This window comes from Bufo bufo, chromosome 4, assembly GCF_905171765.1.
Source record: "Bufo bufo chromosome 4, aBufBuf1.1, whole genome shotgun sequence".
Taxonomy (NCBI): Eukaryota; Metazoa; Chordata; class Amphibia; order Anura; family Bufonidae; genus Bufo; species Bufo bufo.
Window position 1 is genome coordinate 79,011,183 of NC_053392.1, and position 25,049 is coordinate 79,036,231.

Below are 25,049 nucleotides of genomic sequence, written 5' to 3' on the forward strand. Positions count from 1 at the left end.
CTTCAGCTAAGATGGCTGACTGCCGATTAGTGCAGTCAGCTTACTCTGGTCACCGCGCGATTCGCCGCAGTGACAGGAGTTATCCATGACGTACTATTACGTCACGATGCGGTAAGTCACCGACTTTCATGATGTACTAGTATGTCATGTGTCGGGAAGGGGTTAAAGGGGAGGGTGCTGTGTATGATACTGTTATGGGGGAAGGCCACTGTGGAGGTCACTCTTGAAGGGGCGGGGTACTGTAGATGTCACTGTTATAGTGGATACTGTAGACATCTTTTAATGACATAGCTGTCATTAAAAGATGTCATCTCTAAATGAGCTATTAACCTAATCATCTGAATCAACTAATTAACTCTAAACACCTGCAAAAGATTCCTGAGGCTTTTAAAAACTCCCAGCCTGGTTTATTACTCAAAACCGCAATCATGGGTAAGACTGCCGACCTGACTGCTGTCCGGAAGGCCATCATTGACACCCTCAAGCAAGAGGGTAAGACACAGAAAGAAATTTCTGAACGAATAGGCTGTTCCCAGAGTGCTGTATCAAGGCACCTCAGTGGGAAGTCTGTGGGAAGGAAAAAGTGTGGCAGAAAACGCTGCACAACGAGAAGAGGTGACCGGACCCTGAGGAAGATTGTTCCCCAGGTCAAGCCACTTTTGAACCAGAAACAGCGGCAGAAGCGCCTGACCTGGGCTACAGAGAAGCAGCACTGGACTGTTGCTCAGTGGTCCAAAGTACTTTTTTCGGATGAAAGCAAATTTTGCATGTCATTCGGAAATCAAGGTGCCAGAGTCTGGAGGAAGACTGGGGAGAGGGAAATGCCAAAATGCCTGAAGTCCAGTGTCAAGTACCCACAGTCGGTGATGGTCTGGGGTGCCATGTCAGCTGCTGGTGTTGGTCCACTGTGTTTTATCAAGGGCAGGGTTAATGCAGCTAGCTATCAGGAGATTTTGGAGCACTTCATGCTTCCATCTGCTGAAAAGCTTTATGGAGATGAAGATTTCATTTTTCAGCACGACCTGGCACCTGCTCACAGTGCCAAAACCACTGGTAAATGGTTTACTGACCATGGTATTACTGTGCTCAATTGGCCTGCCAACTCTCCTGACCTGAACCCCATAGAGAATCTGTGGGATATTGGGAAGAGAAAGTTCAGAGACGCAAGACCCAACACTCTGGATGAGCTTAAGGCCGCTATCGAAGCATCCTGGGCCCCCATAACACCTCAGCAGTGCCACAGGCTGATTGCCTCCATGCCACGCTGCATTGAAGCAGTCATTTCTGCAAAAGGATTCCCGACCAAGTATTGAGTGCATAACTGAACTTAATTATTTGAAGGTTGACTTTTTTTTGTATTAAAAACACTTTTCTTTTATTGGTCTGATGAAATATGCTAATTTTTTTAGATAGGAATTTGGGGTTTTCATGAGCTGTATGCCAAAATCATCAATATTAAAACAAGAAAAGGCTTGAACTACTTCAGTTGTGTGTAATGAATCTAAAATATATGAAAGTCTAATGTTTATCAGTACATTACAGAAAATAATGAACTTTATCACAATATGCTAATTTTTTGAGAAGGACCTGTATATAAAAAAATATTTACATTTCGTCCTATATAATCAGAACCTGGAACTGACCCCTAATGTTTATAAGACCCCCAAACAGACATCAGATCAGACTCCAATGTTTATAAGACCCCTAATTAGACCTCAGATCACACCAATTTTTGTAAGACCCCCAATCAGACCTCACATCAGACCTCCTGGTAATTAAGACCTCCATGTTAATAAGACCTCAGATCAGAGGGGGGGGGAAATCAATTCACCTCTCCTGCTCTGAACGTTGCTGCTCCTGAGATCCAGCTCCTGCTCTTCCTGACGCATCGGCCCCAACGTCGCAGAGCGTGATGTGACAGCTCGCTGCCGTCCTAGCGCCGTGCACAGATTACAGCAGAGCGTGTAGCCGACGTAGACCAGGAAGCGCTGCATTCACTGCTTGCTGATCCTCCTGTACTAATGAGCGCTTCCATAATAATGAGTCTTATAGAAAGAAAATACAGTATATATTTTTTTAAGAAATAAGACAACTTTATCGAAAAAAATTGTTTCATTTCAATTATTTTTTTATATTTGCTTCTAAACTTTATTAATCATTAATTTTTTGCAATTTTTTTTTTCTACTAGGGGATAACGTGATGCTTTCATCGCTGTTATAGGACATTGGACTGTCCAGGAGGCTGTCAGTCAGTGCCAGACTTCGGTGGTTGCGCGGGCACAGCACCTGTTCCTGTGTAGTTTGGAGTGCCCCCTATAATAGCAGTCTGGATGTGTAGTCTGGATCACCTCCTATAACAGCAGTATGGATGTGTAGTCTGGAGTGCCCCCTATAACAGCAATCTGGATGTGTAGCCTGGAGTAGGGATCGACTGATTATCGGTTTTACCGATATTATTAGCCGATTTTCAGGATTTTCAAAGTTATCGGTATCGGCATGTAACCTTGCCAATAACGAATTACGAACATGGATCGCGCTGCCGTCAGCGCGATCCATGTTCCCTCAGCAGCACAGGGAAGAAGGAAGCAGTGTCTCCCTCCCCCTGTGCTGCTGCCACCAATGAGAGGAGAAGAGGAGGGGAGGGGCTATGGCCACTGCGCCACCAATGATGTTAACTCACTCATTCATTCAAATTCAACAGGAGGCGGGAGCTGGCTTCAGAATCATATAGCCGCACCCGACCTCTATGACAAGTAGCTGCGATCCGCGGCAGTTAACCCCTGCTGCACCTGAGGGGTTAACTGCCGCGGATCGCAGCTACCGCTCATAGAGGTCTGGTGCGGCTATATTATTCTCCAGCCAGCACCCGCCTCCTGTATATAAATTAATGGGTGAGTTATCTTCATTAGTGGCACAGTGCGCCCCCCCAACCCCAGTATTAAAAACATTGGTGGCGCAGTGCGCCCCCCCACTCAAGCCCCCCAGTATTAGTCACTGGTGGCAGTGGCCACAGGGTCCCCTCTCCCCTCCTCATTGGTGGTGCAGTGGCAGCTTCTGATCGGAGCCCCAGCAGTGTAAGCCTAGGGCTCCGATCGGTTACCATGACAGCCAGGACGCTACTGAAGCCTTAGGTGCCATAGTCATCTCCCTGCTGCTGTGTGCACAAAGCACAGAGCAGCAGGGAGAATGTAAAGACCTATTCACCCTATTAGAGATATTACGGTGAATAGGACAAGAGTTCTAGCCCCTAAGGGGGCTTATTTACAAAAAAAACACAAACACCAAAATATTAAGTATAAATGAAAAAGAAAGATTTACAAATAAAAGCTAAACGTTAACAATAAACATGTTCATTTTCAGCAGATTTGTGTAGGATTTTTTTTTTTTTTTAAAGTTAAAATGCACAGAATATCGGTATAAATTATCGGCTATCGGCCTGAAAGTTCATAGATTATCGGTATCGGCTATAAAAATCAATATCGGTCGATCCCTAGTCTGGAGCGCACCCTATAACAGCAGTCTGGTTGTAAAATCTGGATCGCCCCCTATAACAGCAGTCTGGAAGTGTAGTCTGGAATGCCCCCTATAACAGCAGTTTGGATGTGTAGTCTGGAGCGCCCCCTATAACAGCAGTCTGGATGTGTAGTCTGGAGCGCCCCCTATAACAGCAGTCTGGATGTGTAGTCTGGAGCACCCCCTATAACAGCAGTCTGGAGCGCCCCGTATAACAGCAGTCTGCATGTGTACTCTGAAGCGCCCCCTATAACAGCAGTCTGGAGGGGTAGTTTGAAGCTACCCCTATAACAGCAGTCTGGATGCGTAATCTGGAGTGCCCCCTATAACAGCAGTCTAGGTGTGTAGTCTGGGGTGCCCACTATAACAGCAGTCTGGATGTGTAGTCTGGATCACCCCCTAGAAGAGCAGTCTGGTTGTGTAATCTGGAACGCCCCCTATAACAGCAGTCTGGGTGTGTAGTCTGGAGCGCCCCCTATAACAGCAGTCTGCATGTGTACTCTGAAGCGCCCCCTATAACAGCAGTCTGGATGTATAGTCTGGAGCGCCCCCTATAACAGCCGCCTGGATGTGTAGTCTGGAGCTCCCCCTATTACAGCATTCTGGGTGTGTAATCTGGTGCGCCCCCTATAACAGCAGTCTGGATGTGTAGTCTAGAGCGCCCCCTAAAACAGCAGTCTGGGTATGTTGTCTGTAGTGCCCCATAGACCAGCAATCTGGTTGTGTAGTCTGAAGCGTCCCCTATAACAGCAGTCTGGATGTGTAGTCTGGAGTGCCCCCTATAACAGTAGTCTGGAAGTGCAGTCTGTAGCGCCCCCTATAACAGTATAACAGCAGTCTGGCTGTATTGTCTGGAGCGCTTCCTAGAACAGTAGTCTGGCTGTATAGTCTGGAGCGCCCCCTATAACAGCAGTCTGGATGTGTAGTCTGGAGTGCTCCCTATAACAGCAGTCCTGGTGTATAGTCTGGAGCGCCCCCTAGAACAGCAGTCTGGTTGTGTAGTCTGGCGTGCCGCCTATAACAGCAGGCTGGATGTGAAGTCTGGAGCGCCCCCTAGAACAGCAGTCTGGATGTGTAGTCTGGAATGCCCCCTATAACAGCAGTCTTGTTGTGTAGCCTGGAGAGCCCCTTAGACCAGCAGCCTGGTTGTGTTGTCTGGAGCGCCCTCGATAACAGCAGTCTGGGTGTGTAGTCTGAAGCGTCCCCTATAACAGCAGTCTGGCTGTATAGTCTGGAGCGCCCCCTATAACAGCAGTCTGGATGTGTAGTCTGGAGCGCCCCCTATATCAGCAGTCTGGGTGTGTTGTCTGGAGCGCAACCTATAACAGCAGTCTGGATGTGTAGTCTGGAGCGCCCCCTATAACAGCAGTCCTGGTGTATAGTCTGGAGCGCCCCCTAGAACAGCAGTCTGGTTGTGTAGTCTGGAGTGCCGCCTATAACAGCAGGCTGGATGTGAAGTCTGGAGCGCCCCCTAGAACAGCAGTCTGGATGTGTAGTCTGGAATGCCCCCTCTAACAACAGTCTTGTTGTGTAGCCTGGAGAGCCCCCTAGACCAGCAGCCTGGTTGTGTTGTCTGGAGCGCCCTCTATAACAGCAGTCTGGGTGTGTAGTCTGAAGCGTCCCCTATAACAGCAGTCTGGCTGTATAGTCTGAAGCGCCCCCTATAACAGCAGTCTGGATGTGTAGTCTGGAGCGCCCCCTATATCAGCAGTCTGGGTGTGTTGTCTGGAGCGCAACCTATAACAGCAGTCTGGATGTGTAGTCTGGAGCGCCCCCTATAATAGCAGTCTGGGTGTGTTGGCTGGAGCGCCCCCTATAACAGCAGTCTGGATGTTTAGTCTGGAGCACCCCCTATAATAGCAGTGTGGATGTGTAGTCTGGAGTGCCCCCTAAAACAGCAGTCTAGGTGTGTTGTCTGGAGCGCCCCCTATAACAGCAGTCTGGATGTGTAGTCTGGAGCGCCCCCTATAACAGCAGTCTGGGTGTGTAGTCTGGAGCGCCCCCTATAAAAGCAGTCTGGGTGTGTTGTCTGGAACGCCCCCTATAGCAGCAGTCTGGGTGTGTAGTCTGGAGCGCCCCCTATAACAGCAATCTGGGTGTGTTGTCTGGAGTGTTCCCTATAACAGCAGTCTGGGTGTGTTGTCTGGAGCACCCCCTAAAGCAGCAGTCTGGATGTTTAGTCTGGAACACCCCCTATAACAGTAGTCTGGATGTGTAGTCTGGAGCGCCCCCTATAAAAGCAGTCTGGGTGTGTTGTCTGGAGCGCCCCCTATAACAGCAGTCTGGGTGTGTAGCCTGGAGCGCCCCCTATAACAGCAGTCTGGCTGTATAGTCTGGAGCGCCCCCTATAACAGCAGTCTGGATGTGTAGTCTAGAGCGCCCCCTATATCAGCAGTCTGGGTGTGTTGTCTGGAGCGCCCCCTATAACAGCAGTCTGGATGTGTAGTCTGGAGCGCCCCCTATAACAGCAGTCTGGGTGTGTAGTCTGGAGCGCCCCCTATAACAGCAGTCTGGGTGTGTTGTCTGGAACGCCCCCTATAACAGCAGTCTGGATGTGTAGTCTGGAGCGCCCCTTATAACAGCAGTTTGGAGTGTCCCCTATAACAGCAGTCTGGATGTGTAGTCTGGAGCGCCCCCTATAACAGCAGTGTGGATGTGTAGTCTGGAGCGCCCCCTATAACAGCAGTCTGGGTGTGTTGTCTGGAGCGCCCCCTATAACAGCAATCTGGATGTGTAGTCTGGAGCACCCCCTAGAACAGCAGTCTGGCTGTATAGTCTGGAGCGCCCCCTATAACAGCAGTCTGGATGTGTAGTCTGGAGCGCCCCCGATAACAGCAGTTTGGATGTTTAGTCTGGAGCGCCCCCTAGAACAGCAGTCTGGCTGTATAGTCTGGAGCGCCCCCTATAACAGCAGTCTGGATGTGTAGTCTGGAGCGCCCCCTATAACAGCAGTCTGGGTGTGTAGTCTGTAGCGCCCCCTATAACAGCAGTCTGGAAGTGTAGTCTAGAGTGCCCCTTATAACAGCAGTCTGGAGTATCCCCTATAACAGCAGTCTGGGTGTGTTGTCTGGAGTGTCCCCTATAAAAGCAGTCTGGATGTGTAGTCTGGAGCACCACCTAGAACAGCAGTCTGGGTGTGTAAACTGGAGCGTCCCCTATAACAGCAGTCTGGCTGTATAGTCTGGAGCGCCCCCTATAACAGCAGTCTGGCTGTATAGTCTGGAGCGCCCCCTATAACAGCAGTCGTGGTGTGTTGTCTGTAACGCCCCCTATAACAGCAGTCTGGATGTGTAGTCTGGAGCGCCCCCTAGAACAGCAGTCTGGAATGTCCCCAATAACAGCAGTCTGGGTGTGTTGTCTGGAGTGTCCCCTATAACAGCAGTCTGGATGTGTAGTCTGGAGCACCACCTAGAACAGCAGTCTGGGTGTGTAGTCTGGAGCGCCCCCTATAACAGCAGTCTGGATGTGTAGTCTGGAGCGCCCCCTATAGCAGCAGTCTGGATGTATAGTCTGGAGCACCACATAGAACAGCAGTCTGGGTGTGTAGTCTGGAGCGCCCGCTATAACAGCAGTCTGGCTGTATAGTCTGGAGCGCCCCCTATAACAGCAGTCTGGATGTGTAGTCTGGAGCGCCCCCTATAGCAGCAGTCTGGGTGTGCTGTCTGGAGTGTCCCCTATAACAGCATTCTGGCTGTATAGTCTGGAGCGCCCCCTATAACAGCCGTCTGGATGTGTAGTCTGGAGCACCACCTAGAACAGCAGTCTGGGTGTGTAGTCTGGAGTGCCCCCTATAACAGCAGTCTGGGTGTGTTGTCTGAAGTGTCCCCTATAACAGCATTCTGGATGTGTAGTCTGGAGCGCCCCCTATAACAGCAGTGTGGATGTATAGTCTGGAGCGCCCTCTATAACAGCAGTCTGGAAGTGTAGTCTAGAGTGCCCCTTATAACAGCAGTCTGGATGTGTAGTCTGGAGCGCCCCTTATAACAGCAGTTTGGAGTGTCCCCTATAACAGCAGTGTGGATGTGTAGTCTGGAGCGCCCCCTATAACAGCAGTCTGGGTGTGTTGTCTGCAGCGCCCCCTATAACAGCAATCTGGATGTGTAGTCTGGAGTGCCCCTCATATCAGCACTCTGAAGTGTCCCCTATAACAGCAGTCTGGGTGTGTAGTCTGGAGCACCCCCTAGAACAGCAGTCTGGCTGTATAGTCTGGAGCGCCCCCTATAACAGCAGTCTGGATGTGTAGTCTGGAGCGCCCCCGATAAAAGCAGTTTGGATGTGTAGTCTGGAGCGCCCCCTAGAACAGCAGTCTGGCTGTATAGTCTGGAGCGCCCCCTATAACAGCAGTCTGGATGTGTAGTCTGGAGCGCCCCCTATAACAGCAGTCTGGGTGTGTAGTCTGTAGCGCCCCCTATAACAGCAGTCTGGAAGTGTAATCTAGAGTGCCCCTTATAACAGCAGTCTGGAGTATCCCCTATAACAGCAGTCTGGGTGTGTAGTCTGGAGCGCCCCCTATAACAGCAGTCTGGATGTGTAAACTGGAGCGTCCCCTATAACAGCAGTCTGGCTGTATAGTCTGGAGCGCCCTCTATAACAGCAGTCTGGGTGTGTAGTCTGGAGCGCCCTCTATAACAGCAGTCTAGATGTGTAGTCTGGAGCGCCCCCTATAACAGCAGTCTGGATGTGTAGTCTGGAGCGCCCCCTATAACAGCAGTCTGGCTGTATAGTCTGGAGCGCCCTCTATAACAGCAGTCTGGATGTGTAGTCTGGAGCGCCCCCTATAACAGCAGTCTGGCTGTATAGTCTGGAGCGCCCCCTATAACAGCAGTCGTGGTGTGTTGTCTGTAACGCCCCCTATAACAGCAGTCTGGATGTGTAGTCTGGAGCGCCCCCTAGAACAGCAGTCTGGAATGTCCCCAATAACAGCAGTCTGGGTGTGTTGTCTGGAGTGTCCCCTATAACAGCAGTCTGGATGTGTAGTCTGGAGCACCACCTAGAACAGCAGTCTGGGTGTGTAGTCTGGAGCGCCCGCTATAACAGCAGTCTGGCTGTATAGTCTGGAGCGCCCCCTATAACAGCAGTCTGGATGTGTAGTCTGGAGCGCCCCCTATAGCAGCAGTCTGGGTGTGCTGTCTGGAGTGTCCCCTATAACAGCATTCTGGCTGTATAGTCTGGAGCGCCCCCTATAATAGCCGTCTGGATGTGTAGTCTGGAGCACCACCTAGAACAGCAGTCTGGGTGTGTAGTCTGTTGCGCCCCCTATAACAGCAGTCTGGGTGTGTTGTCTGAAGTGTCCCCTATAACAGCATTCTGGATGTGTAGTCTGGAGCGCCCCCTATAACAGCAGTGTGGATGTATAGTCTGAAGCGCCCTCTATAACAGCAGTCTGGAAGTGTAGTCTAGAGTGCCCCTTATAACAGCAGTCTGGAGTGCCCCCTATAACAGCAGTCTGGAGTGCCCCCTATAACAGCAGTCTGGGTGTGTTGTCTGAAGTGTCCCCTATAACAGCATTCTGGATGTGTAGTCTGGAGCGCCCCCTATAACAGCAGTGTGGATGTATAGTCTGGAGCGCCCTCTATAACAGCAGTGTGGATGTGTAGTCTGGAGCGCCCCCTAAAACAGCTGTCTGGGTGTGTAGTCTGTAGCGCCCCCTATAACAGCAGTCTGGCTGTATAGTCTGGAGCGCCCCCTATAACAGCAGTCGTGGTGTGTTGTCTGTAACGCCCCCTATAACAGCAGTCTGGATGTGTAGTCTGGAGCGCCCCCTAGAACAGCAGTCTGGAATGTCCCCTATAACAGGAGTCTGGATGTGTAGTCTGGAGCACCCCCTATAGCAGCAGTCTGGGTGTGTTGTCTGGAGTGTCCCCTATAACAGCATTCTGCCTGTATAGTCTGGAGCGCCCCCTATAACAGCCGTCTGGATGTGTAGTCTGGAGCACCACCTAGAACAGCAGTCTGGGTGTGTAGTCTGGAGCGCCCCCTATAACAGCAGTCTGGGTGTGTTGTCTGAAGTGTCCCCTATAATAGCATTCTGGATGTGTAGTCTGGAGCGCCCCCTATAACAGTAGTGTGGATGTGTTGTCTGGAGCGCCCCCTATACCAGCAGTCTGGGTGTGTTGTTTGGAGCGCCCCCTATAACAGCAGTCTGGATGTGTAGTCTGGAGTGCCCCTTATATCAGCAGTCTGAAGTGTCTCCTATAACAGCAGTCTGGGTGTGTAGTCTGGAGCACCCCCTAGAACAGCAGTCTGGCTGTATAGTCTGGAACGCCCCCTATAACAGCAGTCTGGTTGTGTAGTCTGGAGCGCCCCCTATAACAGCAGTCTGGAAGTGTAGTCTGGAGCGTTCCCTAGAACAGCAGTCTGGAGTATCCCCTATAACAGCAGTCTGGGTGTGTTGTCAGGAGTGTCCCCTATAAAAGCAGTCTGGATGTGTAGTCTGGAGCACCACCTAGAACAGCAGTCTGGGTGTGTAGTCTGGAGCGCCCCCTATAACAGCAGTCTGGATGTGTAGTCTGGAGCGCCCCCTATAACAGCAGTCTGGTTGTGTTGTCTGGAGTGTCCCCTATAGCAGCATTCTGGCTGTATAGTCTGGAGCGCCCCCTATAATAGCAGTTTGGATGTGTAGTCTGGAGCGCCCCCTATAACAGCAGTCTGGATGTGTAGTCTGGAGCGCCCGAAATAACAGCAGTCTGGGTGTGTTGTCTGGAGTGTCCCCTATAACAGCAGTCTATCTGTATAGTCTGGAGCGCCCCCTATAAGAGCAGTCTGGGTGTGTTGTCTGGAGTGCCCCCTATAACAGCAGTCTGGAAGTGTAGTCTAGAGTGCCCCTTATAACAGCAGTCTGGAGTATCCCCTATAACAGCAGTCTGGGTGTGTTGTCTGGAGTGTCCCCTATAAAAGCAGTCTGGATGTGTAGTCTGGAGCACCAGCTAGAACAGCAGTCTGGGTGTGTAGTCTGGAGCGTCCCCTATAACAGCAGTCTGGCTGTATAGTCTGGAGCGCCCTCTATAACAGCAGTCTGGATGTGTAGTCTGGAGCGCCCCCTATAACAGCAGTCTGGGTGTGTAGTCTGTAGCGCCCCCTATAACAGCAGTCTGGCTGTATAGTCTGGAGCGCCCCCTATAACAGCAGTCGTGGTGTGTTGTCTGTAACGCCACCTATAACAGCAGTCTGGATGTGTAGTCTGGAGCGCTCCCTAGAACAGCAGTCTGGAATGTCCCCAATAACAGCAGTCTGGGTGTGTTGTCTGGAGTGTCCCCTATAACAGCAGTTTGGATGTGTAGTCTGGAGTGCCCCCTATAACAGCAGTCTGGATGTGTAGTCTGGAGCGCCCCCTATAACAGCAGTCTGGATGTGTTGTCTGGAGTGTCCCCTATAACAGCAGTCTGGATGTGTAGTCTGGAGCACCACCTAGAACAGCAGTCTGGCTGTATAGTCTGGAGTGCCCCCTATAACAGCAGTCTGGATGTGTAGTCTGGAGCGCCCCCTATAGCAGCAGTCTGGGTGTGTTGTCTGGAGTGTCCCCTATAACAGCAGTCTGGATGTGTAGTCTGGAGCACCACCTAGAACAGCAGTCTGGCTGTATAGTCTGGAGCGTCCCCTATAACAGCAGTCTGGATGTGTAGTCTGGAGCGCCCCCTATAGCAGCAGTCTGGGTGTGTAGTCTGGAGTGTCCCCTATAACAGCAGTCTGGATGTGTAGTCTGGAGTGCCCCCTATAATAGCAGTTTGGATGTGTAGTTTTGAGCGCCCCCTATAACAGCAGTCTGGGTGTGTAGTTTGGAGCGCCCCCTATAACAGCAGTCTGGGTGTGTTGTCTGGAGTGTCCCCTATAACAGCAGTCTGTCTGTATAGTCTGGAGCGCCCCCTATAAGAGCAGTCTGGGTGTGTTGTCTGGAGCGCCCCCTATAACAGCAGTCTGTCTGTATAGTCTGGAGCGCCCCCTATAACAGCAGTCGTGGTGTGTTGTCTGTAACGCCACCTATAACAGCAGTCTGGATGTGTAGTCTGGAGCGCTCCCTAGAACAGCAGTCTGGAATGTCCCCAATAACAGCAGTCTGGGTGTGTTGTCTGGAGTGTCCCCTATAACAGCAGTCTGGATGTGTAGTCTGGAGCGCCCCCTATAACAGCAGTCTGGATGTGTTGTCTGGAGTGTCCCCTATAACAGCAGTCTGGATGTGTAGTCTGGAGCACCACCTAGAACAGCAGTCTGGCTGTATAGTCTGGAGCGCCCCCTATAACAGCAGTCTGGATGTGTAGTCTGGAGCGCCCCTTATAGCAGCAGTCTGGGTGTGTTGTCTGGAGTGTCCCCTATAATAGCAGTCTGGATGTGTAGTCTGGAGCACCACCTAGAACAGCAGTCTGGCTGTATAGTCTGGAGTGCCCCCTATAACAGCAGTCTGGATGTGTAGTCTGGAGCGCCCCCTATAGCAGCAGTCTGGGTGTGTTGTCTGGAGTGTCCCCTATAACAGCAGTCTGGATGTGTAGTCTGGAGCACCACCTAGAACAGCAGTCTGGCTGTATAGTCTGGAGCGTCCCCTATAACAGCAGTCTGGATGTGTAGTCTGGAGCGCCCCCTATAGCAGCAGTCTGGGTGTGTAGTCTGGAGTGTCCCCTATAACAGCAGTCTGGATGTGTAGTCTGGAGTGCCCCCTATAATAGCAGTTTGGATGTGTAGTTTTGAGCGCCCCCTATAACAGCAGTCTGGGTGTGTAGTTTGGAGCGCCCCCTATAACAGCAGTCTGGGTGTGTTGTCTGGAGTGTCCCCTATAACAGCAGTCTGTCTGTATAGTCTGGAGCGCCCCCTATAAGAGCAGTCTGGGTGTGTTGTCTGGAGCGCCCCCTATAACAGCAGTCTGTCTGTATAGTCTGGAGCGCCCCCTATAACAGCAGTCGTGGTGTGTTGTCTGTAACGCCACCTATAACAGCAGTCTGGATGTGTAGTCTGGAGCGCTCCCTAGAACAGCAGTCTGGAATGTCCCCAATAACAGCAGTCTGGGTGTGTTGTCTGGAGTGTCCCCTATAACAGCAGTCTGGATGTGTAGTCTGGAGCGCCCCCTATAACAGCAGTCTGGATGTGTTGTCTGGAGTGTCCCCTATAACAGCAGTCTGGATGTGTAGTCTGGAGCACCACCTAGAACAGCAGTCTGGCTGTATAGTCTGGAGCGCCCCCTATAACAGCAGTCTGGATGTGTAGTCTGGAGCGCCCCTTATAGCAGCAGTCTGGGTGTGTTGTCTGGAGTGTCCCCTATAATAGCAGTCTGGATGTGTAGTCTGGAGCACCACCTAGAACAGCAGTCTGGCTGTATAGTCTGGAGCGCCCCCTATAACAGCAGTCTGGATGTGTAGTCTGGAGCACCACCTAGAACAGCAGTCTGGCTGTATAATCTGGAGCGCCCCCTATAATAGCAGTTTGGATGTGTAGTTTGGAGCGCCCCCTATAACAGCAGTCTGGGTGAGTTGTCTGGAGTGTCCCCTATAACAGCAGTCTGTCTGTATAGTCTGGAGCGCCCCCTATAACAGCAGTCTGGGTGTGTTGTCTGGAGTGTCCCCTATAACAGCAGTCTGTCTGTATAGTCTAGAGCGCCCCCTATAATAGCAGTTTGGATGTGTAGTTTGGAGCGCCCCCTATAACAGCAGTCTGGATGTGTAGTCTGGAGCGCCCCCTATAACAGCAGTCTGGATGTGTAGTCTGGAGTGTCCCCTATAACAGCAGTCTATCTGTATAGTCTGGAGCGTCCCCTATAACAGCAGTCTGTCTGTATAGTCTGGAGCGCCCCCTATAACAGCAGTCTGTCTGTATAGTCTGGAGCGCCCCCTATAACAGCAGTCTGGGTGAGTGGTCTGGAGCGCCCCCTATAACAGCAGTCTGTCTGTATAGTCTGGAGCGCCCCCTATAACAGCAGTCTGGGTGAGTGGTCTGGAGCGCCCCCTATAACAGCAGTCTGTCTGTATAGTCTGGAGCGCCCCCTATAACAGCAGTCTGGGTGAGTTGTCTAGAAAAGAGGTAAAACTTCACTATAAATTCTTGTTATGAATTTAAAAAACAGAACAAGACTAACCAGCACGGGAAGATTTCCTTCCTTATAACTGCACTGGCCGATCTCGTAATTTAGATACAGATGACTTCAGATTCAGGAACCCAAATCCTGAGCATGACTTACTGTACAGCCACCTACCAATTACTGATAAGAGTTCCTGATTTCCATCATGTTCAAATCATGAAGACAAGAAACAGAATGATCAACGGGATGGAGGCAGATACAAAGCGCCCAGTCTTTCACAGCAGACTGCCTCCTACAGTGCGAGGGGGCACAGAGGAAGGAAACAGAGTCATAAAAGAAGGAACTGCCAAAACTGGATGGAGGGAGAAGGAAATAAGCAAAGGAAAGAAGGAGAACTGAAATTAGGCAGAAAGAAAATAAAGAAAGGTAAAAAGACAGGAAAAATAAATAAAAAGTTTATTGAAAACACAAAAAATATACAAGTAAGAAGTAAGGAACAAAGAAGGAAGGAAGACAAGAAGGAAGGACAAAAATATGAAGACCGTCAAGAAGGAAGAGAAAAGACATGTTCACACCAGCGCTATTATTTTCCTTCTTCTGTTCAGTTACAGCAGTGAATGAATTATGGAAGTGCTGGTTTCAGCAAATAACTGACAGGAACTGAGCCAAACAGTTCCCGGTGTCTGTAGTGGAGACCGCTAGGTTTTTATAGCGGAGCAAATGTCCTGCAATGCAAGACCTTCCTCTCCGCTATATGTGACACACTGTGACGGTACAGATACTGTGATGAGGAAGTGAACACGTCCTAAGTAAATGAGAAATGAAATATACAACATGATGGAAGGAAGGAGGGAGGAAGGGTCGGAAGTGAGGAGGGAGGAAAAGGAAAGGAAGGAGAGGGAGGAAAGGTTGGAAGGAGAGGACGTTAGGAAAACAGCAGGAAAATGGAATGAAGGAGAGAGGGAGGAAGAGTCGGAAGAGAGGAAGTTAGGAAAACAGGAGGAAAATGAAAAGGAAGGAGGGAGGAAGAGACGGAAGTGAGGAAAAGGAAATTAAGGGAGGAAGGAAGACGAGGAAAAGGATGGAGGATAGGAAGGAAGGAAGGAAGGAAGAAAGAAAGGAACAAAAGTGAATGGATGGGATGCAGGAAAGCAAAAATGAAGAAGAAGGAAAGAAGTAGAGAGAGGAAGATTGTACTGTACATAGGAGAGGAAGGAAAACCTGTACAAGGAAATAACTAAAGTGTGTAAAGAATGAGATAAAATATAAAATAAATTACAATAAGGAATAAAGATGAAAGGGAGATTAATAGAAATAGAAGTGGAATAACTTAGAAATGGGGAAATAAAGTAGAGAAAACAAAAGTAATGAAAGTGGAGGACAAGAAGTGAAAAAAGGAAGGAAGGAAACGGTAAGAATGAATAAAAAAAAGGAAGGAGAAGAGTTGAAGGAATAAAATATGTACAATGAAAGAAATGAATAGAGGTGTAGATTGAGAACGGGAGGGAAGGTAAGAAGGCTGAGAGGAAGGAAGGAAGTAGAGTAGGAAGGGAAAAGAAAAATGAGAAGTGGAGTAGATAAAATGGGAAGTAATGACAGAGGAAATGAAAAAAAGAAAGGAAGGCGCGTACAAGGAAGGTGAGAGTGGAAAAGGGAGAAAAGGAGGACAGATAGATGTGACTGCTATGGGGCCCAGTCTTGGGATTATCTCCTCTTTTACTGGAGGTGAAAAATTGGTCATGTGTGTGTACAGCTGACAGCTCCGGAGCCGGGGCAGCAGACGGCGGGCCGGCATGTGTACAGCTGACAGCTCCGGAGCCCGGGCAGCAGACGGCGGGCCGGCATGTGTACAGCTGACAGCTCCGGAGCCCGGGCAGCAGACGGCGGGCCGGCATGTGTACAGCTGACAGCTCCGGAGCCCGGGCAGCAGACGGCGGGCCGGCATGTGTACAGCTGACAGCTCCAGAGCCCGGGCAGCAGACGGCGGGCCGGCATGTGTACAGCTGACAGCTCCGGAGCCCGGGCAGCAGACGGCGGGCCGGCATGTGTACAGCTGACAGTGTCTAGCGGCGCTCGCCCGCCTCCCCCCCGTGTGACTGGAGTCCCCTCCCGGCCGTGACGCTCCTGACCCCGCCCCCATCCAGCAAGTAGACACAGCCTCGGAGAAGCAGGGAGCCAGAAGGGAGCATGGTCCGGATCCTGCAGCAGCCTCAGCACTGTGCCCTGCCTAGACCGCGAGCCTGCTCCCGCTGCCCCGGGCACTCCGCCTGGCACCACCCTTCCTGGCACTGGCTGGGCATCCACTAGGAGCCTCCCCGGCAGCGCGCACGAAGTCCGGACACTGCAGCCCGGTCCGTGCACTGGAGGGAGCGGAGGACAAGGACAGGAGCTGCCCGCACCGCGCAGGTAAGGGGCTGTCCACAGCTGTGGTGCTGAAGGCGGGGGTCACCCGGCGGGCGCTCCCTGCGGGCACCTGCTCTCCGGCGGGCGCTGTGCCTCTGACATCCTCCGGTGTATTATTAAGTGCATGTTAATAACCATCCTGTGCGCCTGCGCCGTGCCAGCCAAGAAAGAAGAAGGAGGGAGGGAGGTAAGGTTATAAGGGAGAGAGAGAGGAGGAAAAAAACTTCCTGAGGGAGGAGAGGAGATGCCAGCCATGGTACCAGGCAGGGGCTCTGCGCACCAGCCTCAACCCTGCTTGCCCAGTACACATCTTGGCATCCTGCCATGTGGGCACTGTGCACCTTGCCAGCCTGATATTGTACCCACCTGGGTACCCTACAGTCTGTGGTACCATACTGTCAGTCCGCTCCTCCTTCTGCATGTACCCAGCTTGGCACTATTGTCCTTCTAATGTTGACCTGCCTTGGGCACTACCCATCCTTGGCGCTAAGTACCTTGGCAAACTATTCTTGTAACTTCTTGGGCACCACGCATCCTAGTAGGAACCTTGCTCCAGACCCTACTGGTGATGCCAACCTAGTATTAACTAACCTGATACTTAACTTGTCACCCTGGCTTTAGACACTGTTCCCAATGCCAACAAGTTGTCATTGGCAGCACAGAATCTGCCACTCCAGTGTTACAGCTGCTTTGTATCTTGCACTTGCTATTAAATATGAACTGTACATGGGCACTGCTCTCTATGCCATCGGGTATGAACTGTACCAGGGCACTGCTCACTATGCCATCGGGTATGAATTGTAACTGGGCACTGCTCTCTATGCCATCGGGTATGAACTGTACATGGGCATTGCCATCTGATATGAAGTGTACATGGGCACTGCTCATCATGCCATCGGGTATAAACTGTACCTGGGCATTGCTCATCATGTCATCGGGTATAAACTGTACTTGGGCACTGCCATCGGGTATGAGCCTTACTCAGGCACTGCTCACCATGCCATCCTAATAATGCCCCACTTTAGGCACTACACAGTTTGCCATGTTATTACCCCCCTCCCCCCCACTGCACACATTGTGTTAACCTTACTGAACAAAAGTTGGCAATGGGCACCCGTGTATGATCCATACAAGTAGCGTGTAGTGCCCACAGATGTGTGCATGAGGAACCTACTAGAGAGCAGTTGTCTGTGCGCCCACGCTTGGTGGCCATACATCATTTATGTGAAGCTGGCATGCTATAAGGGTATACGAAGACATTTACAATCCTGATATTAACCCTAACGTGTGCCCAGCTATTGTGCCCACACGATGCCATACATAGTCCGTACCAGACTGAAGCTCCATGTGTAAATGTCATCTACCAGATTTGCTGACGGCTTTGGCAGTGAAGCGGGTTAACTATTCGATGACACCGCTATCTCAGACGTACAGCGAGGGCTTGGCAGACTCACGGCAACCCGATCTTGTGTTTTTATCCGTCTTCTTGTTATTCGAAACCCACCCCTCATTCATAAACCCCACGTTGTGCTGGCTTGTCTGCGCCCATGTGGAATGTGTCATTAAGAGTCTCGGTGACCGCACTGTGCTCCTGGTGCCCCCGGGGAGCGCTGCACACACACGCACGCACGCTCACAGGGAGGGGGGCACAGGCGGTGCGGCCTGGGACAGCAGCTTTGTTATTATGTGTTATCCTGGGAGTGTTCTCGGTGCCTCCTGCTGGAACGCCAAGCTGCGCATCAAGTCACGGAGAGCTGCCTGGCTGCAGCACTGGTGTTTTGTGCCCTGCAGGTGATTGGCACCGGGGAGGAATGGGACGTCTGGGTCTTGATGTAGAGCGGTGGCAGCTTCATGCTTGAACTTTACAAGGGCTCCCCACCATGAAGTTCTCTAAGCTGTTATTTCAGCTGACAATGATGGTAGTTGTTGTACCACTGTTGGTAGCAATATGTCATTTACCTGGTCGCTACCTGGGCATCCTAATATTAACCCTTCTCGGTATTTTATACCCTACCATGCCATAGGGATATTAGTCCCCTAAGTGTCCAGCATGCCGCGCCACCTGGCTGGAAAATTCACATCTTGATGTTAGTTATTAATTTTTTCAATATAGAATTAACCCTGTGTGCACTCCCCTTGCCACTCCAGTTCTGTCTCCTTCTGGGCACTAGAAACCTTGTCATCCTAGTACTGACCCAAACCATAGTACTGTATATCTTGCCTTCCTAGTATGAACTCTCAGTGGGCACTGCATACCATGCCATCCTAGTACTGACCCAAACCTTGGTACTACATATCTTGCCATCCTGGTATGAACTCTCCATGGGCACTGTATACCATGCCATCCTAGTATTGACTCAAACCTTGGTACTACATATCTTGTCTTCCTAGTATGAACTCTCGGTGGGCACTGTATACCATGCCATCCTAGTACTGACCCAAACCTTGGTACTACATATCTTGTCTTCCTAGTATGAACTCTCGGTGGGCACTGTATACCATGCCATCCTAGTACTGACTCAAACCTTGGTACTTCATATCTTGTCTTCCTAGTATGAACTCTCGGTGGGCACTGTATACAATGCCATCCTAGTATTGACTCAAACCTTGGTACTACATATCTTGTCTTCCTAGTATGAACTCTCGGTGGGCACTGTATACCATGCCATCCTAGTACTGACCCAAACCTTGGTACTTCATATCTTGTCTTCCTAGTATGAACTCTCGGTGGGCACTGTATACAATGCCATCCTAGTATTGACTCAAACCTTGGTACTACATATCTTGCCATCCTGGTATGAACTCTCGGTGGGCACTGTATACCATGCCATCCTAGTATTGACTCAAACCTTGGTACTACATATCTTGTCTTCCTAGTATGAACTCTCGGTGGGCACTGTATACCATGCCATCCTAGTACTGACCCAAACCTTGGTACTACATATCTTGTCTTCCTAGTATGAACTCTCGGTGGGCACTGTATACAATGCCATCCTAGTATTGACTCAAACCTTGGTACTACATATCTTGCCATACTAGTATGAACTCTCGGTGGGCACTGTATACCATGCCATCCTAGTATTGACTCAAACCTTGGTACTACATATCTTGTCTTCCTAGTATGAACTCTCGGTGGGCACTGTATACCATGCCATCCTAGTACTGACCCAAACCTTGGTACTACATATCTTGTCTTCCTAGTATTAACTCTCGGTGGGCACTGTATACCATGCCATCCTAGTACTGACTCAAACCTTGGTACTTCATATCTTGTCTTCCTAGTATGAACTCTCGGTGGGCACTGTATACAATGCCATCCTAGTATTGACTCAAACCTTGGTACTACATATCTTGTCTTCCTAGTATGAACTCTCGGTGGGCACTGTATACCATGCCATCCTAGTACTGACCCAAACCTTGGTACTTCATATCTTGTCTTCCTAGTATGAACTCTCGGTGGGCACTGTATACAATGCCATCCTAGTATTGACTCAAACCTTGGTACTACATATCTTGCCATCCTGGTATGAACTCTCGGTGGGCACTGTATACCATGCCATCCTAGTATTGACTCAAACCTTGGTACTACATATCTTGTCTTCCTAGTATGAACTCTCGGTGGGCACTGTATACCATGCCATCCTAGTACTGACCCAAACCTTGGTACTACATATCTTGTCTTCCTAGTATGAACTCTCGGTGGGCACTGTATACAATGCCATCCTAGTATTGACTCAAACCTTGGTACTACATATCTTGCCATACTAGTATGAACTCTCGGTGGGCACTGTATACCATGCCATCCTAGTATTGACTCAAACCTTGGTACTACATATCTTGCCATCCTGGTATGAACTCTCAGTGGGCACTGTGTACCTTACCTTTCTAGTGTTGACCCAAACCTTGGTACTGTATATCTTGCCATCCTCATATTAACTCTTATTTGGTACTATATATCCTGCCTTCCACGTATTAACCCAGACCTTGGTACTATTTACCAGCCTTCTTTCTACTGTGGCACTGCACACATTACTGCCCACCTAGGATCCGTATGTTTTGCCTCCTTACTTGGGCACATCCATCCATGCCATCCCAGAATTTAACATACAGATTCCTGTCATTGACATTTCTTGGACACTACTCGCTTATTGTCTTCTCGTACCCTCCTATTAACATCACAGTTACTTACCTTGCCATGCTACTAACCCTTCTGGAGTTAATGTCTACCTAGTTTTAATAGTATTAGCCAAAAATAATAGTATGACCTTGAAAATCTGGTATTAACCCTATGTGAGCTCTGTAAATGATTGGACAGTGAGGCTAGAACTGTAAGGAACCATATGTTCAGTGAATTGCCCTCATCCAGAGTTGTAATTTTTTGGCATTCCTTAAAAGCCTGAGGACATTAAACTCTCAAGCTTGGACTTTATCGGTATTATTTATTCTACTGTCCCCTGATATCAAGCAGACCCTGACTAGTAGAAGGCTATAAGATGAAGACTTTGATACAATTTTCTCCTGTACTGTCATTTTTACATTGGATTAGCTTCTACGAAGATGTATGAAATAGGTTACCAAAGGTTACTTGAGATTTCTTGGGTCATGATAGAGTTCAGGGACATTATAGGACAATTTATTTTTATTAGAACTTGAGTCTTTTTTTTGTCTTGGTTGTATTTCATTTATTCAAACTTTTTGAAGCCCACAGTGATCTAAACCTTATTAGATGCCCTCAAGTTGGGTTTTACCCCTATTGAATATATGATCAGTGTTTCCCCAACTTCCATCAAATAAATCCAGATTGTGTGAGATAAAGCTTCAGTCTGACTGCTTGTTCTTCAAGTGGAAAAGAGGTCTTGTTTGCTTTCCTTGTCATTTACTACATTCTTCAAGATCTCCAACGAGAGGTTCTAAGATGTCCATATTTGTCTCTTGTCTTGGTTTGTTCAGCCAAGAGCTTTTTCTATAAGTTTTGGTAGTTATAACATCTTAGGCTACTTTCACACTGGCTTTCCATTTGTGAGATCCATTCAGGGTTTTCACAAGCGGCCCAAAACGGATCAGTTTTGCCCTAATGCATTCTGAATGGAAAAGGATCCGCTCAGAACGCATCAGTTTGCCTCCGTTCCGTCTCCATTCCGCTCTGGAGGCTGCTTACAGCGTTTTGGTGTACGTCTCATGAAACTGAGCCAAACGGATCCGTCCTGGCACACAATGTAAGTCAATGGGGACGGATCCGTTTTCTAGGACACAATCTGGCACAATAGAAAACGGATCCGTCCTCCATTGACTTTCTATGATGGTCAAGATGGATCTTGGCTCTGTTACAGATAATACAAACGGATCCGTTCTGAACGGATGCATGCGTTTGTATTATCTGAATAGATCCATCTGTGCAGATCCATGATGGATCCGCACCAAACGCGAGTGTGAAAGTAGCCTTACAATCACGTGTGACCCTTTTTCTTAATTGAGTCACTTTAATAATATTTGTCTATCACCACGACATTCAGATTGTCCTGTTTGTTTTCATCACTTGGGCACCTTCTGCTTCTGATGACAATATAACCAATTTGTCTCCAGAATGTCCTTTTGTATCTTTGGGTCTTCAGGCTTTTCAATGTCACGATCATGGTTCCTGTGATTGATGTCTCCTTCCATGTTCTTACTGGTGGTCCTCTTCTTCTTATCTTTCAACTATACCAAGAAGAACTGTTTCCATTTAGCGTTGTCTTCTCCTAACGTGTCCAGCAGAGGTTATGGTTTCTACATTTTGGAATGACCAATATCTGCATTGCTGCCGGTAATTTCTATATATGTGCCTCCATATGGATGGGACGTAAACTCTAGGTCAGTGGTCTGTTATCTGGGGCTCTCCAGCTGTTGTGTAACTAGAATTTCAGAGCTGGAGAGCCGCCGGTTGGAGATCTCTTTTCCAGGTCGATTTTAGTTTGAGGGGAGGTTAAGCTAAAATATTACAGCTAGCACTTTTTAAAAGTTGTGGTTTCCCTAAAACCACAAGAATCGAAGTATTTCCAAGGAAAGCACATTACTCCTTAACCACCCGTTGCTTTTGAGTAATGGTATTTCCGAAACTGGGTTTTCTCTATCTGTTCAGAATACCAAGCTCTCACGTCTTAGAAGGTCCTGTCCCCGTAATAGAGTTTCTGGGTGATCTTCATTAGCTGGCTTGGATCTTGGTGCCATCCTGATTATAGCTTTTTTTCTGGACAACTTATCCAAAAAATCACAAACTGATGATGATAATCATAAACCCCATCAGTGATATCTGTCTATAGATTACCATAGTCATATGAGCGTGTTAGAGCCTTCACTGTGACCACAACATGAGGAATCACAATGACAAGATCCGCCGGCCTGAATGAAGATCACAGACACGGTGAGAATATCTCTTATGTCTACGGACTCTCCAGCATTTAGTGGACGGTTCACAACCTTGTCCTGAGGTTTGTAGCCACGAGCTGGATTTACTTCATTTACTTCATGTATGTGCTTGTCTCACTGCAATGTCTTCTATATAGTGCAGGAGTATGTCACTACTGAACATGTTGGTTGAGATAAATGTGAATATCTATCTATCTATCTATCTATCTATCTATCTATTATCTATCTATCTATCTATCTCATATCTATCTATCTATCTATCTATCTGTCTATCTATCTATCTATCTATCTATCTGTCTGTCTATCTATCTATCTATCTATCTGTCTATCTATCTATTATCTATCTATCTATCTATCTATCTATCTCATATCTATCTATCTATCTATCTATCTATCTGTCTATCTATCTATCTATCTATCTATCTATCTGTCTGTCTATCTATCTATCTATCTATCTATCTATCTCATATCTATTATCTATCTATCTATCTATCTATCTATCTATCTATCTATCTCATATCTATCTATCTATCTATCTATCTATCTCATATCTATCTATCTATCTATCTATCTCATATCTATCTATCTATCTATCTATCTATCTATCTATCTATCTATCTATCTATCTATCTCATATCTATCTATCTATCTATCTATCTCATATCTATCTATCTATCTATCTATCTATCTATCTATCTATCTATCTATCTCATATCTATCTATCTATCTATCTATCTATCTATCTATCTATCTATCTATCTCATATCTATCTATCTATCTATCTATCTATCTATCTATCTATCTATCTACCCATCTGATATCTGTCTCATATATATCTATGTATCTATATATCTATCTCTGTCTGTCTCTCTCTATATCTACAGATATAGACAGCATTATCATGACACCAGCTGCGCGATTTGTTGTATTACTGTAATGTGTTTAGGGCATGCTGGGAGTTGTAGTTTTGCAACAGCTGGAGGGCGGCAAGTTGAGCATCCCTGATCTATCTCCTATCTATCTATAGCTGCACGGTGGCTCAGTGTTTAGCACAGGGTTCCTACAGTAGGTTCAAAGCCGACCAAGGACAACATCTGCATGAAGCTTGTATGTTCTCCCCGTGTTTGTGTGGGTTTCCTCCGGGTTCTCCGGTTTCCACCCGCACTCCAAAGACATAGTGATCGGGACCTTAGATTGTGACTGATGATGATGTCTGTAATGTGCTGTGGAATATGTCAGCGTTATATAAGAGAGTCAAATCAATATCTTCTATCTATTATTTTATTCACGTATATATCTCCTGTTCATCATTCTAGCTATTTATCTAAATGCCTTATATCTCTGTCTTCCTTTTGTAACTTTATCTTTCCTTCCTTTTTCATTTTTCTTCCTTCATTGTTTCCACACTTTCTTGTTTTCTCATCATTTCTTTTTTTCGTCATCATTATTACCAGTTTCTTTGCATTTTTTTTTCTTTTTATGGTTTTCCCCTTCCTTTTCTATTCCCCTTTCCCCTTCTTTTTTTCTGTCCCTCTTCTACTCAACCATCCATTCATCCGTCTTTCCATCTATCCCTCTATTCCTTTTTCCATGGTATACATCTTTTTTTTTTATCCTTTCTCCTTCCTTCTTTCTTCCATATACCTTTTTTTCTTACTTCCTTCCTTATGTACATTTCCTCTCCTTTCCATCTCTTCTCCTCTGTTTCGTTATATTCCCTTTCTCTGCTCAATTTCCCTATTTCTCTGTCATTGCTATTCAGTTTCTATTCTTCTTCTTTCCATATTGCTTCCGTACGTTAATTTGTTTTGTATTTAAATCATCCTTTTTTATTTTACATATTTTTGTTTCCCTTCTTCCTTATATACTTCTTCCTCCAATAATTTCTTCCCCTCTGTTTTATTATTTCTGTTCTTTCCACTCAATTTACTTTACCACTCCTGTTCACTTATTTTCTTTCTTTCTTTCTTTCTTTCTTTCTTTCTTTCTTTCTTTCTTTCTTTCTTTCTTTCTTTCTTTCTTTCTTTCTTTCTTTCTTTCTTTCTTTCTTTCCATTCCTTGTTTTCTTCCTTCCCTCTCTTTCCTTCTATCCCTTTATTCATTTCTTTTATTGTACATATTTTGTTTCTTTATCCTTTCTCTTTTCTTTTCCTCTTTCTTCCATATCATACCTTCTTTTTTCCATCTTTCTTTCCTTACATGTTTCCTTTTTCCGTCTCACTTCTGTTTTATTACTTTCCATTTCTTTACTCCATTTTTCTATTTCTCTGTTGTTCCTCTTCGCCATCTAGTTCTAGTTTTCCTTCCTTCTAGCTCCTTACGCTCTCTCTATTTATCTATCTATATTGTTTATCTGTCTATCTCTCTATCTAAGTATCATATCTTTCTACAGTATCTACCTATCTATTTTTCTCCTATCTATCTATCTTATATCTATCTATCTATCTATCTATCTATCTATCTATTATCTATCTATCTATCTATCTATCTATCTATCTATCTATCTATCTATCTATTATCTATCTTCTATCTCTCTATCTATCTATCTATCTATCTATCTATCTATATTTTATCTATCTATCCATCTCATATCTATCTATCTATTATCTATCTATTATCTATCTATCTATCTTTTATCTATCTATCTATCTATCTCATATCTATCTATCTATCTATCTATCTATCTATCTATCTATCTATCTATCTATCTATCTACATATCTATCTTG

The 25,049-nt window shown here is 47.4% G+C and overlaps 1 protein-coding gene across 1 annotated transcript in view; it reads left to right on the forward strand.

The window, feature by feature from the left end:
• Positions 1-15,680: 15,680 nt before the first annotated feature.
• KLHL29 (kelch like family member 29) overlaps positions 15,681-25,049 on the forward strand; it is a 909,740-nt gene continuing 900,371 nt past the window's right edge. Inside the window, exon 1 of the mRNA XM_040427407.1 lies at positions 15,681-15,919. The gene's annotated coding sequence lies outside the window, so the exon portion shown is untranslated. The remainder of the gene's footprint in view (positions 15,920-25,049) is intronic.